This window comes from Primulina tabacum, unplaced genomic scaffold, assembly GCF_025594145.1.
Source record: "Primulina tabacum isolate GXHZ01 unplaced genomic scaffold, ASM2559414v2 Contig1346, whole genome shotgun sequence".
In the NCBI taxonomy this organism is placed as follows: Eukaryota; Viridiplantae; Streptophyta; class Magnoliopsida; order Lamiales; family Gesneriaceae; genus Primulina; species Primulina tabacum.
Genome location: NW_027460214.1, coordinates 1 through 17,309, shown reverse-complemented (window position 1 = coordinate 17,309; position 17,309 = coordinate 1). Strand labels below are relative to the sequence as shown.

At 44.6% G+C, this 17,309-nt stretch overlaps 20 non-coding genes and 1 pseudogene across 20 annotated transcripts; all 21 read right to left on the bottom strand.

Annotated features, from left to right (window-relative positions):
* Window positions 1–741: 741 nt before the first annotated feature.
* LOC142536470 (5S ribosomal RNA) lies at window positions 742–855 on the bottom strand (annotated as a pseudogene).
* Window positions 856–1,528: 673 nt separating this feature from the next.
* LOC142536465 (5S ribosomal RNA) lies at window positions 1,529–1,649 on the bottom strand. Its single transcript, XR_012818274.1, has one exon. It is a non-coding gene; the product is annotated as a 5S ribosomal RNA (ribosomal RNA).
* Window positions 1,650–2,329: 680 nt separating this feature from the next.
* LOC142536454 (5S ribosomal RNA) lies at window positions 2,330–2,448 on the bottom strand. Its single transcript, XR_012818263.1, has one exon. It is a non-coding gene; the product is annotated as a 5S ribosomal RNA (ribosomal RNA).
* A 684-nt stretch (window positions 2,449–3,132) lies between these two features.
* LOC142536460 (5S ribosomal RNA) lies at window positions 3,133–3,251 on the bottom strand. The gene has a single exon (XR_012818269.1). It is a non-coding gene; the product is annotated as a 5S ribosomal RNA (ribosomal RNA).
* Window positions 3,252–3,934: 683 nt separating this feature from the next.
* LOC142536458 (5S ribosomal RNA) lies at window positions 3,935–4,054 on the bottom strand. Its single transcript, XR_012818267.1, has one exon. It is a non-coding gene; the product is annotated as a 5S ribosomal RNA (ribosomal RNA).
* Window positions 4,055–4,739: 685 nt separating this feature from the next.
* LOC142536469 (5S ribosomal RNA) lies at window positions 4,740–4,858 on the bottom strand. The gene has a single exon (XR_012818277.1). It is a non-coding gene; the product is annotated as a 5S ribosomal RNA (ribosomal RNA).
* Window positions 4,859–5,536: 678 nt separating this feature from the next.
* LOC142536453 (5S ribosomal RNA) lies at window positions 5,537–5,655 on the bottom strand. Its single transcript, XR_012818262.1, has one exon. It is a non-coding gene; the product is annotated as a 5S ribosomal RNA (ribosomal RNA).
* Window positions 5,656–6,337: 682 nt separating this feature from the next.
* On the bottom strand, window positions 6,338–6,456 carry LOC142536456 (5S ribosomal RNA). Its single transcript, XR_012818265.1, has one exon. It is a non-coding gene; the product is annotated as a 5S ribosomal RNA (ribosomal RNA).
* A 680-nt stretch (window positions 6,457–7,136) lies between these two features.
* LOC142536473 (5S ribosomal RNA) lies at window positions 7,137–7,255 on the bottom strand. The gene has a single exon (XR_012818280.1). It is a non-coding gene; the product is annotated as a 5S ribosomal RNA (ribosomal RNA).
* A 681-nt stretch (window positions 7,256–7,936) lies between these two features.
* On the bottom strand, window positions 7,937–8,055 carry LOC142536472 (5S ribosomal RNA). The gene has a single exon (XR_012818279.1). It is a non-coding gene; the product is annotated as a 5S ribosomal RNA (ribosomal RNA).
* A 682-nt stretch (window positions 8,056–8,737) lies between these two features.
* Window positions 8,738–8,856, bottom strand: LOC142536464 (5S ribosomal RNA). Its single transcript, XR_012818273.1, has one exon. It is a non-coding gene; the product is annotated as a 5S ribosomal RNA (ribosomal RNA).
* Window positions 8,857–9,536: 680 nt separating this feature from the next.
* On the bottom strand, window positions 9,537–9,655 carry LOC142536455 (5S ribosomal RNA). The gene has a single exon (XR_012818264.1). It is a non-coding gene; the product is annotated as a 5S ribosomal RNA (ribosomal RNA).
* A 682-nt stretch (window positions 9,656–10,337) lies between these two features.
* Window positions 10,338–10,457, bottom strand: LOC142536463 (5S ribosomal RNA). The gene has a single exon (XR_012818272.1). It is a non-coding gene; the product is annotated as a 5S ribosomal RNA (ribosomal RNA).
* A 682-nt stretch (window positions 10,458–11,139) lies between these two features.
* LOC142536468 (5S ribosomal RNA) lies at window positions 11,140–11,259 on the bottom strand. The gene has a single exon (XR_012818276.1). It is a non-coding gene; the product is annotated as a 5S ribosomal RNA (ribosomal RNA).
* Window positions 11,260–11,942: 683 nt separating this feature from the next.
* Window positions 11,943–12,060, bottom strand: LOC142536467 (5S ribosomal RNA). The gene has a single exon (XR_012818275.1). It is a non-coding gene; the product is annotated as a 5S ribosomal RNA (ribosomal RNA).
* Window positions 12,061–12,742: 682 nt separating this feature from the next.
* LOC142536462 (5S ribosomal RNA) lies at window positions 12,743–12,861 on the bottom strand. Its single transcript, XR_012818271.1, has one exon. It is a non-coding gene; the product is annotated as a 5S ribosomal RNA (ribosomal RNA).
* Window positions 12,862–13,543: 682 nt separating this feature from the next.
* On the bottom strand, window positions 13,544–13,663 carry LOC142536457 (5S ribosomal RNA). Its single transcript, XR_012818266.1, has one exon. It is a non-coding gene; the product is annotated as a 5S ribosomal RNA (ribosomal RNA).
* A 682-nt stretch (window positions 13,664–14,345) lies between these two features.
* On the bottom strand, window positions 14,346–14,464 carry LOC142536471 (5S ribosomal RNA). Its single transcript, XR_012818278.1, has one exon. It is a non-coding gene; the product is annotated as a 5S ribosomal RNA (ribosomal RNA).
* Window positions 14,465–15,150: 686 nt separating this feature from the next.
* LOC142536452 (5S ribosomal RNA) lies at window positions 15,151–15,269 on the bottom strand. The gene has a single exon (XR_012818261.1). It is a non-coding gene; the product is annotated as a 5S ribosomal RNA (ribosomal RNA).
* A 682-nt stretch (window positions 15,270–15,951) lies between these two features.
* LOC142536461 (5S ribosomal RNA) lies at window positions 15,952–16,070 on the bottom strand. Its single transcript, XR_012818270.1, has one exon. It is a non-coding gene; the product is annotated as a 5S ribosomal RNA (ribosomal RNA).
* Window positions 16,071–16,754: 684 nt separating this feature from the next.
* Window positions 16,755–16,872, bottom strand: LOC142536459 (5S ribosomal RNA). Its single transcript, XR_012818268.1, has one exon. It is a non-coding gene; the product is annotated as a 5S ribosomal RNA (ribosomal RNA).
* Window positions 16,873–17,309: the final 437 nt, after the last annotated feature.

Below are 17,309 nucleotides of genomic sequence, written 5' to 3'. Positions count from 1 at the left end.
TGCTCTCCCAAGCACGCTTAACTTCGAGTTTGATGGGATCCGGTGCATTAGTGCTGGTATGATCGCACCCGACATTGAGTGGGATGTTTATTATATCCTCGAGTACGTGTGGAGCGGGCGGCGATGGACAACACGCGGCACTGCTCTCGCCCAATCATAACATGAAGTTAAGCGTTCTGGCGCGATGGCAGAGTAGGATGGGTGACCTCCCTGGGAAGACCTCGTGTCGCGACGTTTACGTAAATTATGGATAAACAGTCGAAATAATTGTTTTTAATGAGTTAACCGTCTCCGGAGTAATCTGCGTCATACCCTTCCGCACAGAACCGGCTCACGACAACAAAAATCGATAATGTTCCCAGAAAATAGAAAAAAAATAAGAAGAAGGAAATAACGAATGTAAAGCTATTATTATGCCTGGGATACGATAAAATGGAACCGGAATCGAATTTCGAACTTCCTAAGCGGATTTCGAGGAAACGAAAGCTTAACAGAAGCGTTAAATCGCAAATTAGAGGGTCTTAGAGAAGGAATTCGGCTAAAATCTCGTCAGCTCATTGCGTAGTAATGAGTCTCGTCCGTTTGCCCGTTTACAATCAAATTAGCCTACAATTTTGTCCAAATCCGGCAGTGCCCGAGCTACTTTCATTTCACATGTCTTATCTGGTCCCGATCGAGATTCAGATGATTTGAGCCGAAAATCGTCTGTCAACAAGTAATCAAAAATAGAAAAACACGAAAAGGGTGCAACACGAGGACTTCCCAGGGGTCACCATCCTAGTGCTCTCGCCCAAGCACGCTTAACTTCGGAGTTCTGATGGGATCCGGTGCATTAGTGCTGGTATGATCACCCGACATTGAGGGGATGTTTATTCTTATATCCCTCGAGTACGTGTGGAGCGGGCGGCGATGGACAACACGCGGCACTGCTCTCGCCCAATCATAACCATGAAGTTAAGCGTTCTGGCGCGATGGCAGAGGTAGGATGGGTGACCTCCCTGGGAAGACCTCGTGTCGCGACCGTTTACGTAAATTATGGATAAAACAGTCGAAATAATTGTTTTTAATGAGTTAACCGTCTCCGGAGTAATCTGCGTCATACCCTTCCGCACAGAACCGGCTCACGACAACAAAAATCGATAAATGTTCCCAGAAATAGAAAAAAATAAGAAGAAGGAAATAACGAATGTAAGCTATTATTATGCCTGGGATACGATAAAATGGAACCGGAATCGAATTTCGAACTTCCTAAGCGGATTTCATGAGGAAACGAAAGCTTAACAGAAGCGTTAATCGCAAATTAGAGGGTCTTAGAGAAGGAATTCGGCTAAAATCTCGTCAGCTCATTGCGTAGTAATGAGTCTCGTCCGTTTGCCCGTTTACAATCAAATTAGCCTACAATTTTGTCCAAATCCGGCAGTGCCCGAGCTACTTTCATTTCACATGTCTTATCTGGTCCCGATCGAGATTCAGATGATTGAGCCGAAAATCGTCTATCAACAAGTAATCAAAAATAGAAAAACACGAAAGGGTGCAACACGAGGACTTCCCAGGGGGGTCACCCATCCTAGTACTGCTCTCGCACCAAGCAAGCTTAACTTCGTAGTTCTGATGGGATCCGGTGCATTAGTGCCGGTATGATCGCACCCGACATTGAGTGGGATGTTTATTCTTATATCCCTCGAGTACGTGTGGAGCGGGCGGCGATGGACAACACGCGGCACTGCTCTCGCCCAATCATAACCATGAAGTTAAGCGTTCTGCGCGATGGCAGAGGTAGGATGGGTGACCTCCCTGGGAAGACCTCGTGTCGCGACCGTTTACGTAAATTATGGATAAAACAGTCGAAATAATTGTTTTTAATGAGTTAACCGTCTCCGGAGTAATCTGCGTCATACCCTTCCGCACAGAACCGGCTCACGACAACAAATATCGATAAATGTTCCCAGAAAATAGAAAAAAATAAGAAGAAGAAAATAACGAATGTAAAGCTATTATTATGCCTGGGATACGATAAAATGGAACCGGAATCGAATTTCGAACTTCCTAAGCGGATTTCATGATGAAACGAAAGCTTAACAGAAGCGTTAAATCGCAAATTAGAGGGTCTTAGAGAAGGAATTCGGCTAAAATCTCGTCAGCTCATTGCGTAATAATGAGTCTCGTCCGTTTGCCCGTTTACAATCAAATTAGCCTACAATTTTGTCCAAATCCGGCAGTGCCCGAGCTACTTTCATTTCACATGTTTTATCTGGTCCCGATCGAGATTCAGATGATTTGAGCCGAAAATCGTCTATCAACAAGTAATCAAAAATAGAAAAACACGAAAAGGGTGCAACACGAGGACTTCCCAGGGGGTCACCCATCCTAGTACTGCTCTCACCCAAGCAAGCTTAACTTCGTAGTTCTGATGGGATCCGGTGCATTAGTGCTGGTATGATCGCACCCGACATTGAGTGGGATGTTTATTCTTATATCCCTCGAGTACGTGTGGAGCGGGCGGCGATGGACAACACGCGGCACTGCTCTCGCCCAATCATAACCATGAAGTTAAGCGTTCTGGCGCGATGGCAGAGGCTAGGATGGGTGACCTCCCTAGGAAGACCTCGTGTCGCGACCGGTTACGTAAATTATGAATAAAACAGTCGAAATAATTGTTTTTAATGAGTTAACCGTCTCCGGAGTAATCTGCGTCATACCCTTCCGCACAGAACCGGCTCAGGACAACAAAAATCGATTAATGTTCCCAGAAAATAGAAAAAAAAATAAGAAGAAGGAAATAACGAATGTAAAGCTATTATTATGCCTGGGATACGATAAAATGGAACCGGAATCGAATTTCGAACTTCCTAAGCGGATTTCTGAGGAAACGAAAGCTTAACAGAAGCGTTAAATCGCAAATTAGAGGGTCTTAGAGAAGGAATTCGGCTAAAATCTCGTCAGCTCATTGCGTAGTAATGAGTCTCGTCCGTTTGCCCGTTTACAATCAAATTAGCCTACAATTTTGTCCAAATCCGGCAGTGCCCGAGCTACTTTCATTTCACATGTCTTATCTGGTCTCGATCGAGAATTCAGATGATTTGAGCCGAAAATCGTCTGTCAACAAGTAATCAAAAATAGAAAAACACGAAAAGGGTGCAACACGAGACTTCCCAGGGGGTCACCCATCCTAGTACTGCTCTCAGCCCAAGCACGCTTAACTTCGTAGTTCTGATGGGATCCGGTGCATTAGTGCTGGTATGATCGCACCCGACATTGAGTGGGATGTTTATTCTTATATCCCTCGAGTACGTGTGGAGCGGGCGGCGATGGACAACACGCGGCACTGCTCTCGCCCAATCATAACCATGAAGTTAAGCGTTCTGGCGCGATGGCAGAGGTAGGATGGGTGACCTCCCTGGGAAGACCTCGTGTCGCGACCGTTTACGTAAATTATGGAATAAAACAGTCGAAATAATTGTTTTTAATGAGTTAACCGTCTCCGGAGTAATCTGCGTCATACCCTTCCGCACAGAACCGGCTCACGACAACAAATATCGATTAAATGTTCCCAGAAAATAGAAAAAAAATAAGAAGAAGGAAATAACGAATGTAAAGCTATTATTATGCCTGGGATACGATAAAATGGAACCGGAATCGAATTTCGAACTTCCTAAGCGGATTTCATGATGAAACGAAAGCTTAACAGAAGCGTTAAATCGCAAATTAGAGGGTCTTAGAGAAGAAATTCGGCTAAAATCTCGTCAGCTCATTGCGTAATAATGAGTCTCGTCCGTTTGCCCGTTTACAATCAAATTAGCCTACAATTTTGTCCAAATCCGGCAGTGCCCGAGCTACTTTCATTTCACATGTCTTATCTGTCCCGATCGAGATTCAGATGATTTGAGCCGAAAATCGTCTATCAACAAGTAATCAAAAATAGAAAAACACGAAAAGGGTGCAACACGAGGACTTCCCAGGGGGTCACCCATCCTAGTACTGCTCTCAGCCCAAGCACGCTTAACTTCGTAGTTCTGATGGGATCCGGTGCATTAGTGCCGGTATGATCGCACCCGACATTGAGTGGGATGTTTATTCTTATATCCCTCGAGTACGTGTGGAGCGGGCGGCGATGGACAACACGCGGCACTGCTCTCGCCCAATCATAACCATGAAGTTAAGCGTTCTGGCGCGATGGCAGAGGTAGGATGGGTGACCTCCCTGGGAAGACCTCGTGTCGCGACCGTTTACGTAAATTATGGATAAAACAGTCGAAATAATTGTTTTTAATGAGTTAACCGTCTCCGGAGTAATCTGCGTCATACCCTTCCGCACAGAACCGGCTCACGACAACAAATATCGATAAATGTTCCCAGAAAATAGAAAAAAAATAAGAAGAAGGAAAATAACGAATGTAAAGCTATTATTATGCCTGGGATACGATAAAATGGAACCGGAATCGAATTTCGAACTTCCTAAGCGGATTTCATGATGAAACGAAAGCTTAACAGAAGCGTTAAATCGCAAATTAGAGGGTCTTAGAGAAGGAATTCGGCTAAAATCTCGTCAGCTCATTGCGTAATAATGAGTCTCGTCCGTTTGCCCGTTTACAATCAAATTAGCCTACAATTTTGTCCAAATCCGGCAGTGCCCGAGCTACTTTCATTTCACATGTCTTATCTGGTCCCGATCGAGATTCAGATGATTTGAGCCGAAAATCGTCTATCAACAAGTAATCAAAAATAGAAAAAACACGAAAAGGGGTGCAACACGAGGACTTCCCAGGGGGTCACCCATCCTAGTACCTGCTCTCACCCAAGCAAGCTTACTTCGTAGTTCTGATGGGATCCGGTGCATTAGTGCCGGTATGATCGCACCCGACATTGAGTGGGATGTTTATTCTTATATCCCTCGAGTACGTGTGGAGCGGGCGGCGATGGACAACACGCGGCACTGCTCTCGCCCAATCATAACCATGAAGTTAAGCGTTCTGCGCGATGGCAGAGGTAGGATGGGTGACCTCCCTGGGAAGACCTCGTGTCGCGACCGTTTACGTAAATTATGGATAAAACAGTCGAAATAATTGTTTTTAATGAGTTAACCGTCTCCGGAGTAATCTGCGTCATACCCTTCGCACAGAACCGGCTCACGACAACAAATATCGATAAATGTTCCCAGAAAATAGAAAAAAATAAGAAGAAGAAATAACGAATGTAAAGCTATTATTATGCCTGGGATACGATAAAATGGAACCGGAATCGAATTTCGAACTTCCTAAGCGGATTTCATGATGAAACGAAAGCTTAACAGAAGCGTTAAATCGCAAATTAGAGGGTCTTAGAGAAGGAATTCGGCTAAAATCTCGTCAGCTCATTGCGTAATAATGAGTCTCGTCCGTTTGCCCGTTTACAATCAAATTAGCCTACAATTTTGTCCAAATCCGGCAGTGCCCGAGCTACTTTCATTTCACATGTCTTATCTGGTCCCGATCGAGATTCAGATGATTTGAGCCGAAAATCGTCTATCAACAAGTAATCAAAAATAGAAAAACACGAAAAGGGTGCAACACGAGGACTTCCCAGGGGGTCACCCATCCTAGTACTGCTCTCACCCAAGCAAGCTTAACTTCGTAGTTCTGATGGGATCCGGTGCATTAGTGCTGGTATGATCGCACCCGACATTGAGTGGGATGTTTATTCTTATATCCCTCGAGTACGTGTGGAGCGGGCGGCGATGGACAACACGCGGCACTGCTCTCGCCCAATCATAACCATGAAGTTAAGCGTTCTGGCGCGATGGCAGAGGTAGGATGGGTGACCTCCCTGGGAAGACCTCGTGTCGCGACCGTTTACGTAAATTATGGATAAAACAGTCGAAATAATTGTTTTTAATGAGTTAACCGTCTCCGGAGTAATCTGCGTCATACCCTTCCGCACAGAACCGGCTCACGACAACAAATATCGATAAATGTTCCCAGAAAATAGAAAAAAAATAAGAAGAAGGAAATAACGAATGTAAAGCTATTATTATGCCTGGGATACGATAAAATGGAACCGGAATCGAATTTCGAACTTCCTAAGCGGATTTCATGATGAAACGAAAGCTTAACAGAAGCGTTAAATCGCAAATTAGAGGGTCTTAGAGAAGGAATTCGGCTAAAATCTCGTCAGCTCATTGCGTAATAATGAGTCTCGTCCGTTTGCCCGTTTACAATCAAATTAGCCTACAATTTTGTCCAAATCCGGCAGTGCCCGAGCTACTTTCATTTCACATGTCTTATCTGGTCCCGATCGAGATTCAGATGATTTGAGCCGAAAATCGTCTATCAACAAGTAATCAAAAATAGAAAAACACGAAAAGGGTGCAACACGAGGACTTCCCAGGGGGTCACCCATCCTAGTACTGCTCTCACCCAAGCAAGCTTAACTTCGTAGTTCTGATGGGATCCGGTGCATTAGTGCCGGTATGATCGCACCCGACATTGAGTGGGATGTTTATTCTTATATCCCTCGAGTACGTGTGGAGCGGGCGGCGATGGACAACACGCGGCACTGCTCTCGCCCAATCATAACCATGAAGTTAAGCGTTCTGGCGCGATGGCAGAGGTAGGATGGGTGACCTCCCTAGGAAGACCTCGTGTCGCGACCGTTTACGTAAATTATGGATAAAACAGTCGAAATAATTGTTTTTAATGAGTTAACCGTCTCCGGAGTAATCTGCGTCATACCCTTCCGCACAGAACCGGCTCACGACAACAAATATCGATAATGTTCCCAGAAAATAGAAAAAAAATAAGAAGAAGGAAATAACGAATGTAAGGCTATTATTATGCCTGGGATACGATAAAATGGAACCGGAATCGAATTTCGAACTTCCTAAGCGGATTTCATGATGAAACGAAAGCTTAACAGAAGCGTTAAATCGCAAATTAGAGGGTCTTAGAGAAGGAATTCGGCTAAAATCTCGTCAGCTCATTGCGTAATAATGAGTCTCGTCCGTTTGCCCGTTTACAATCAAATTAGCCTACAATTTTGTCCAAATCCGGCAGTGCCCGAGCTACTTTCATTTCACATGTCTTATCTGGTCCGATCGAGATTCAGATGATTTGAGCCGAAAATCGTCTATCAACAAGTAATCAAAAATAGAAAAACACGAAAAGGGTGCAACACGAGGACTTCCCAGGGGGTCACCCATCCTAGTACTGCTCTCACCCAAGCAAGCTTAACTTCGTAGTTCTGATGGGATCCGGTGCATTAGTGCTGGTATGATCGCACCCGACATTGAGTGGGATGTTTATTCTTATATCCCTCGAGTACGTGTGGAGCGGGCGGCGATGGACAACACGCGGCACTGCTCTCGCCCAATCATAACCATGAAGTTAAGCGTTCTGGCGCGATGGCAGAGGTAGGATGGGTGACCTCCCTGGGAAGACCTCGTGTCGCGACCGTTTACGTAAATTATGGATAAAACAGTCGAAATAATTGTTTTTAATGAGTTAACCGTCTCCGGAGTAATCTGCGTCATACCCTTCCGCACAGAACCGGCTCACGACAACAAATATCGATAAATGTTCCCAGAAAATAGAAAAAAAATAAGAAGAAGGAAATAACGAATGTAAAGCTATTATTATGCCTGGGATACGATAAAATGGAACCGGAATCGAATTTCGAACTTCCTAAGCGGATTTCATGATGAAACGAAAGCTTAACAGAAGCGTTAAATCGCAAATTAGAGGGTCTTAGAGAAGGAATTCGGCTAAAATCTCGTCAGCTCATTGCGTAATAATGAGTCTCGTCCGTTTGCCCGTTTACAATCAAATTAGCCTACAATTTTGTCCAAATCCGGCAGTGCCCGAGCTACTTTCATTTCACATGTCTTATCTGGTCCGATCGAGATTCAGATGATTTGAGCCGAAAATCGTCTATCAACAAGTAATCAAAAATAGAAAAACACGAAAAGGGTGCAACACGAGGACTTCCCAGGGGGTCACCCATCCTAGTACTGCTCTCACCCAAGCAAGCTTAACTTCGTAGTTCTGATGGGATCCGGTGCATTAGTGCTGGTATGATCGCACCCGACATTGAGTGGGATGTTTATTCTTATATCCCTCGAGTACGTGTGGAGCGGGCGGCGATGGACAACACGCGGCACTGCTCTCGCCCAATCATAACCATGAAGTTAAGCGTTCTGGCGCGATGGCAGAGGTAGGATGGGTGACCTCCCTGGGAAGACCTCGTGTCGCGACCGGTTACGTAAATTATGGATAAAACAGTCGAAATAATTGTTTTTAATGAGTTAACCGTCTCCGGAGTAATCTGCGTCATACCCTTCCGCACAGAACCGGCTCACGACAACAAATATCGATAAATGTTCCCAGAAAATAGAAAAAAAATAAGAAGAAGGAAATAACGAATGTAAAGCTATTATTATGCCTGGGATACGATAAAATGGAACCGGAATCGAATTTCGAACTTCCTAAGCGGATTTCATGATGAAACGAAAGCTTAACAGAAGCGTTAAATCGCAAATTAGAGGGTCTTAGAGAAGGAATTCGGCTAAAATCTCGTCAGCTCATTGCGTAATAATGAGTCTCGTCCGTTTGCCCGTTTACAATCAAATTAGCCTACAATTTTGTCCAAATCCGGCAGTGCCCGAGCTACTTTCATTTCACATGTCTTATCTGGTCCCGATCGAGATTCAGATGATTTGAGCCGAAAATCGTCTATCAACAAGTAATCAAAAATAGAAAAACACGAAAAGGGTGCAACACGAGGACTTCCCAGGGGGTCACCGATCCTAGTACTGCTCTCACCCAAGCAAGCTTAACTTCGTAGTTCTGATGGGATCCGGTGCATTAGTGCCGGTATGATCGCACCCGACATTGAGTGGGATGTTTATTCTTATATCCCTCGAGTACGTGTGGAGCGGGCGGCGATGGACAACACGCGGCACTGCTCTCGCCCAATCATAACCATGAAGTTAAGCGTTCTGCGCGATGGCAGAGGTAGGATGGGTGACCTCCCTGGGAAGACCTCGTGTCGCGACCGTTTACGTAAATTATGGATAAAACAGTCGAAATAATTGTTTTAATTAGTTAACCGTCTCCGGAGTAATCTGCGTCATACCCTTCCGCACAGAACCGGCTCACGACAACAAATATCGATAAATGTTCCCAGAAAATAGAAAAAAAATAAGAAGAAGGAAATAACGAATGTAAAGCTATTATTATGCCTGGGATACGATAAAATGGAACCGGAATCGAATTTCGAACTTCCTAAGCGGATTTCATGATGAAACGAAAGCTTAACAGAAGCGTTAAATCGCAAATTAGAGGGTCTTAGAGAAGGAATTCGGCTAAAATCTCGTCAGCTCATTGCGTAATAATGAGTCTCGTCCGTTTGCCCGTTTACAATCAAATTAGCCTACAATTTTGTCCAAATCCGGCAGTGCCCGAGCTACTTTCATTTCACATGTCTTATCTGGTCCCGATCGAGATTCAGATGATTTGAGCCGAAAATCGTCTATCAACAAGTAATCAAAAATAGAAAAACACGAAAAGGGTGCAACACGAGGACTTCCCAGGGGGTCACCCATCCTAGTACTGCTCTCACCCAAGCAAGCTTAACTTCGTAGTTCTGATGGGATCCGGTGCATTAGTGCCGGTATGATCGCACCCGACATTGAGTGGGATGTTTATTCTTATATCCCTCGAGTACGTGTGGAGCGGGCGGCGATGGACAACACGCGGCACTGCTCTCGCCCAATCATAACCATGAAGTTAAGCGTTCTGGCGCGATGGCAGAGGTAGGATGGGTGACCTCCCTAGGAAGACCTCGTGTCGCGACCGGTTACGTAAATTATGAATAAAACAGTCGAAATAATTGTTTTTAATGAGTTAACCGTCTCCGGAGTAATCTGCGTCATACCCTTCCGCACAGAACCGGCTCAGGACAACAAATATCGATAATGTTCCCAGAAAATAGAAAAAAAATAAGAAGAAGGAAATAACGAATGTAAAGCTATTATTATGCCTGGGATACGATAAAATGGAACCGGAATCGAATTTCGAACTTCCTAAGCGGATTTCATCGAGGAAACGAAAGCTTAACAGAAGCGTTTAATCGCAAATTAGAGGGTCTTAGAGAAGGAATTCGGCTAAAATCTCGTCAGCTCATTGCGTAGTAATGAGTCTCGTCCGTTTGCCCGTTTACAATCAAATTAGCCTACAATTTTGTCCAAATCCGGCAGTGCCCGAGCTACTTTCATTTCACATGTCTTATCTGGTCTCGATCGAGATTCAGATGATTTGAGCCGAAAATCGTCTGTCAACAAGTAATCAAAAATAGAAAAACACGAAAAGGGTGCAACACGAGGACTTCCCAGGGGGTCACCCATCCTAGTACTGCTCTCGGCCCAAGCACGCTTAACTTCGTAGTTCTGATGGGATCCGGTGCATTAGTGCTGGTATGATCGCACCCGACATTGAGTGGGATGTTTATTCTTATATCCCTCGAGTACGTGTGGAGCGGGCGGCGATGGACAACACGCGGCACTGCTCTCGCCCAATCATAACCATGAAGTTAAGCGTTCTGGCGCGATGGCAGAGGTAGGATGGGTGACCTCCCTGGGAAGATCTCGTGTCGCGACCGTTTACGTAAATTATGGATAAAACAGTCGAAATAATTGTTTTTAATGAGTTAACCGTCTCCGGAGTAATCTGCGTCATACCCTTCCGCACAGAACCGGCTCACGACAACAAATATCGATAAATGTTCCCAGAAAATAGAAAAAAAATAAGAAGAAGGAAATAACGAATGTAAAGCTATTATTATGCCTGGGATACGATAAAATGGAACCGGAATCGAATTTCGAACTTCCTAAGCGGATTTCATGATGAAACGAAAGCTTAACAGAAGCGTTAAATCGCAAATTAGAGGGTCTTAGAGAAGGAATTCGGCTAAAATCTCGTCAGCTCATTGCGTAATAATGAGTCTCGTCCGTTTGCCCGTTTACAATCAAATTAGCCTACAATTTTGTCCAAATCCGGCAGTGCCCGAGCTACTTTCATTTCACATGTCTTATCTGGTCCCGATCGAGATTCAGATGATTTGAGCCGAAAATCGTCTATCAACAAGTAATCAAAAATAGAAAAACACGAAAAGGGTGCAACACGAGGACTTCCCAGGGGGTCACCGATCCTAGTACTGCTCTCACCCAAGCAAGCTTAACTTCGTAGTTCTGATGGGATCCGGTGCATTAGTGCCTGGTATGATCGCACCCGACATTGAGTGGGATGTTTATTCTTATATCCCTCGAGTACGTGTGGAGCGGGCGGCGATGGACAACACGCGGCACTGCTCTCGCCCAATCATAACCATGAAGTTAAGCGTTCTGGCGCGATGGCAGAGCTAGGATGGGTGACCTCCCTAGGGAAGACCTCGTGTCGCGACCGGTTACGTAAATTATGGATAAAACAGTCGAAATAATTGTTTTTAATGAGTTAACCGTCTCCGGAGTAATCTGCGTCATACCCTTCCGCACAGAACCGGCTCAGGACAACAAAAATCGATTAATGTTCCCAGAAAATAGAAAAAAAAATAAGAAGAAGGAAATAACGAATGTAAGGCTATTATTATGCCTGGGATACGATAAAATGGAACCGGAATCGAATTTCGAACTTCCTAAGCGGATTTCTCGAGGAAACGAAAGCTTAACAGAAGCGTTAATCGCAAATTAGAGGGTCTTAGAGAAGGAATTCGGCTAAAATCTCGTCAGCTCATTGCGTAGTAATGAGTCTCGTCCGTTTGCCCGTTTACAATCAAATTAGCCTACAATTTTGTCCAAATCCGGCAGTGCCCGAGCTACTTTCATTTCACATGTCTTATCTGGTCCTGATCGAGATTCAGATGATTTGAGCCGAAAATCGTCTATCAACAAGTAATCAAAAATAGAAAAACACGAAAAGGGTGCAACACGAGGACTTCCCAGGGGGTCACCCATCCTAGTACTGCTCTGCCCCAAGCACGCTTACTTCGTAGTTCTGATGGGATCCGGTGCATTAGTGCTGGTATGATCGCACCCGACATTGAGTGGGATGTTTATTCTTATATCCCTCGAGTACGTGTGGAGCGGGCGGCGATGGACAACACGCGGCACTGCTCTCGCCCAATCATAACCATGAAGTTAAGCGTTCTGGCGCGATGGCAGAGGTAGGATGGGTGACCTCCCTGGGAAGACCTCGTGTCGCGACCGTTTACGTAAATTATGGATAAAACAGTCGAAATAATTGTTTTTAATGAGTTAACCGTCTCCGGAGTAATCTGCGTCATACCCTTCCGCACAGAACCGGCTCACGACAACAAATATCGATAAATGTTCCCAGAAAATAGAAAAAAAATAAGAAGAAGGAAATAACGAATGTAAAGCTATTATTATGCCTGGGATACGATAAAATGGAACCGGAATCGAATTTCGAACTTCCTAAGCGGATTTCATGATGAAACGAAAGCTTAACAGAAGCGTTAAATCGCAAATTAGAGGGTCTTAGAGAAGGAATTCGGCTAAAATCTCGTCAGCTCATTGCGTAATAATGAGTCTCGTCCGTTTGCCCGTTTACAATCAAATTAGCCTACAATTTTGTCCAAATCCGGCAGTGCCCGAGCTACTTTCATTTCACATGTCTTATCTGGTCCCGATCGAGATTCAGATGATTTGAGCCGAAAATCGTCTATCAACAAGTAATCAAAAATAGAAAAACACGAAAAGGGTGCAACACGAGGACTTCCCAGGGGGTCACCGATCCTAGTACTGCTCTCACCCAAGCAAGCTTAACTTCGTAGTTCTGATGGGATCCGGTGCATTAGTGCCGGTATGATCGCACCCGACATTGAGTGGGATGTTTATTCTTATATCCCTCGAGTACGTGTGGAGCGGGCGGCGATGGACAACACGCGGCACTGCTCTCGCCCAATCATAACCATGAAGTTAAGCGTTCTGGCGCGATGGCAGAGGTAGGATGGGTGACCTCCCTGGGAAGACCTCGTGTCGCGACCGTTTACGTAAATTATGGATAAAACAGTCGAAATAATTGTTTTTAATGAGTTAACCGTCTCCGGAGTAATCTGCGTCATACCCTTCCGCACAGAACCGGCTCACGACAACAAATATCGATAAATGTTCCCAGAAAATAGAAAAAAAATAAGAAGAAGGAAATAACGAATGTAAAGCTATTATTATGCCTGGGATACGATAAAATGGAACCGGAATCGAATTTCGAACTTCCTAAGCGGATTTCATGATGAAACGAAAGCTTAACAGAAGCGTTAAATCGCAAATTAGAGGGTCTTAGAGAAGGAATTCGGCTAAAATCTCGTCAGCTCATTGCGTAGTAATGAGTCTCGTCCGTTTGCCCGTTTACAATCAAATTAGCCTACAATTTTGTCCAAATCCGGCAGTGCCCGAGCTACTTTCATTTCACATGTCTTATCTGGTCCCGATCGAGATTCAGATGATTTGAGCCGAAAATCGTCTATCAACAAGTAATCAAAAATAGAAAAACACGAAAAGGGTGCAACACGAGGACTTCCCAGGGGGTCACCCATCCTAGTACTGCTCTCAGCCCAAGCACGCTTAACTTCGTAGTTCTGATGGGATCCGGTGCATTAGTGCTGGTATGATCGCACCCGACATTGAGTGGGATGTTTATTCTTATATCCCTCGAGTACGTGTGGAGCGGGCGGCGATGGACAACACGCGGCACTGCTCTCGCCCAATCATAACCATGAAGTTAAGCGTTCTGGCGCGATGGCAGAGGTAGGATGGGTGACCTCCCTGGGAAGACCTCGTGTCGCGACCGTTTACGTAAATTATGGATAAAACAGTCGAAATAATTGTTTTTAATGAGTTAACCGTCTCCGGAGTAATCTGCGTCATACCCTTCCGCACAGAACCGGCTCACGACAACAAATATCGATAAATGTTCCCAGAAAATAGAAAAAAAATAAGAAGAAGGAAATAACGAATGTAAAGCTATTATTATGCCTGGGATACGATAAAATGGAACCGGAATCGAATTTCGAACTTCCTAAGCGGATTTCATGATGAAACGAAAGCTTAACAGAAGCGTTAAATCGCAAATTAGAGGGTCTTAGAGAAGGAATTCGGCTAAAATCTCGTCAGCTCATTGCGTAATAATGAGTCTCGTCCGTTTGCCCGTTTACAATCAAATTAGCCTACAATTTTGTCCAAATCCGGCAGTGCCCGAGCTACTTTCATTTCACATGTCTTATCTGGTCCCGATCGAGATTCAGATGATTTGAGCCGAAAATCGTCTATCAACAAGTAATCAAAAATAGAAAAACACGAAAAGGGTGCAACACGAGGACTTCCCAGGGGGTCACCCATCCTAGTACTGCTCTCACCCAAGCAAGCTTAACTTCGTAGTTCTGATGGGATCCGGTGCATTAGTGCTGGTATGATCGCACCCGACATTGAGTGGGATGTTTATTCTTATATCCCTCGAGTACGTGTGGAGCGGGCGGCGATGGACAACACGCGGCACTGCTCTCGCCCAATCATAACCATGAAGTTAAGCGTTCTGGCGCGATGGCAGAGCTAGGATGGGTGACCTCCCTAGGGAAGACCTCGTGTCGCGACCGGTTACGTAAATTATGAATAAAACAGTCGAAATAATTGTTTTTAATGAGTTAACCGTCTCCGGAGTAATCTGCGTCATACCCTTCCGCACAGAACCGGCTCACGGACAACAAAAATCGATTAATGTTCCCAGAAAATAGAAAAAAAAATAAGAAGAAGGAAATAACGAATGTAAGGCTATTATTATGCCTGGGATACGATAAAATGGAACCGGAATCGAATTTCGAACTTCCTAAGCGGATTTCTCGAGGAAACGAAAGCTTAACAGAAGCGTTTAATCGCAAATTAGAGGGTCTTAGAGAAGGAATTCGGCTAAAATCTCGTCAGCTCATTGCGTAGTAATGAGTCTCGTCCGTTTGCCCGTTTACAATCAAATTAGCCTACAATTTTGTCCAAATCCGGCAGTGCCCGAGCTACTTTCATTTCACATGTCTTATCTGGTCCTGATCGAAATTCAGATGATTTGAGCCGAAAATCGTCTGTCAACAAGTAATCAAAAATAGAAAAACACGAAAATGGTTGCAACACGAGAACTTCCCAGGGGGTCACCCATCCTAGTACTGCTCTGGCCCAAGCACGCTTTACTTCGGAGTTCTGATGGGATCCGGTGCATTAGTGCTGGTATGATCGCACCCGACATTGAGTGGGATGTTTATTCTTATATCCCTCGAGTACGTGTGGAGCGGGCGGCGATGGACAACACGCGGCACTGCTCTCGCCCAATCATAACCATGAAGTTAAGCGTTCTGGCGCGATGGCAGAGGTAGGATGGGTGACCTCCCTGGGAAGATCTCGTGTCGCGACCGTTTACGTAAATTATGGATAAAACAGTCGAAATAATTGTTTTTAATGAGTTAACCGTCTCCGGAGTAATCTGCGTCATACCCTTCCGCACAGAACCGGCTCACGACAACAAATATCGATAAATGTTCCCAGAAAATAGAAAAAAAATAAGAAAAAGGAAATAACGAATGTAAAGCTATTATTATGCCTGGGATACGATAAAATGGAACCGGAATCGAATTTCGAACTTCCTAAGCGGATTTCATGATGAAACGAAAGCTTAACAGAAGCGTTAAATCGCAAATTAGAGGGTCTTAGAGAAGGAATTCGGCTAAAATCTCGTCAGCTCATTGCGTAATAATGAGTCTCGTCCGTTTGCCCGTTTACAATCAAATTAGCCTACAATTTTGTCCAAATCCGGCAGTGCCCGAGCTACTTTCATTTCACATGTCTTATCTGGTCCCGATCGAGATTCAGATGATTTGAGCCGAAAATCGTCTATCAACAAGTAATCAAAAATAGAAAAACACGAAAAGGGTGCAACACGAGGACTTCCCAGGGGGTCACCGATCCTAGTACTGCTCTCACCCAAGCAAGCTTAACTTCGTAGTTCTGATGGGATCCGGTGCATTAGTGCCGGTATGATCGCACCCGACATTGAGTGGGATGTTTATTCTTATATCCCTCGAGTACGTGTGGAGCGGGCGGCGATGGACAACACGCGGCACTGCTCTCGCCCAATCATAACCATGAAGTTAAGCGTTCTGGCGCGATGGCAGAGCTAGGATGGGTGACCTCCCTAGGAAGACCTCGTGTCGCGACCGGTTACGTAAATTATGAATAAAACAGTCGAAATAATTGTTTTTAATGAGTTAACCGTCTCCGGAGTAATCTGCGTCATACCCTTCCGCACAGAACCGGCTCAGGACAACAAAAATCGATTAATGTTCCCAGAAAATAGAAAAAAAAATAAGAAGAAGGAAATAACGAATGTAAGGCTATTATTATGCCTGGGATACGATAAAATGGAACCGGAATCGAATTTCGAACTTCCTAAGCTGATTTCTCGAGGAAACGAAAGCTTAACAGAAGCGTTTAATCGCAAATTAGAGGGTCTTAGAGAAGGAATTCGGCTAAAATCTCGTCAGCTCATTGCGTAGTAATGAGTCTCGTCCGTTTGCCCGTTTACAATCAAATTAGCCTACAATTTTGTCCAAATCCGGCAGTGCCCGAGCTACTTTCATTTCACATGTCTTATCTGGTCTTGATCGAAATTCAGATGATTTGAGCCGAAAATCGTCTGTCAACAAGTAATCAAAAATAGAAAAACACGAAAATGGTTGCAACACGAGAACTTCCCAGGGGTCTCCCATCCTAGTACTGCTCTGGCCCAAGCACGCTTTACTTCGGAGTTCTGATGGGATCCGGTGCATTAGTGCTGGTATGATCGCACCCGACATTGAGTGGGATGTTTATTCTTATATCCCTCGAGTACGTGTGGAGCGGGCGGCGATGGACAACACGCGCGGCTCTCGCCCAATCATAACATGAAGTTAAGCGTTCTGGCGCGATGGCAGAGGTAGGATGGGTGACCTCCCTGGGAAGATCTGTGTCGCGATCGTTTACGTAAATTATGGATAAAACAGTCGAAATAATTTTTTTAATGAGTTAACCGTCTCCGGAGTAATCTGCGTCATACCCTTCCGCACAGAACCGGCTCACGACAAACAAATATCGATAAATGTTCCCAGAAAATAAAAAAAAATAAGAAAAAGGAAAAATAACGAATGTAAAGCTATTATTATGCCTGGGATACGATAAAATGGAACCGGAATCGAATTTCGAAACTTCCTAAGCTGATTTGGAGGAAACGAAAGCTTAACAGAAGCGGT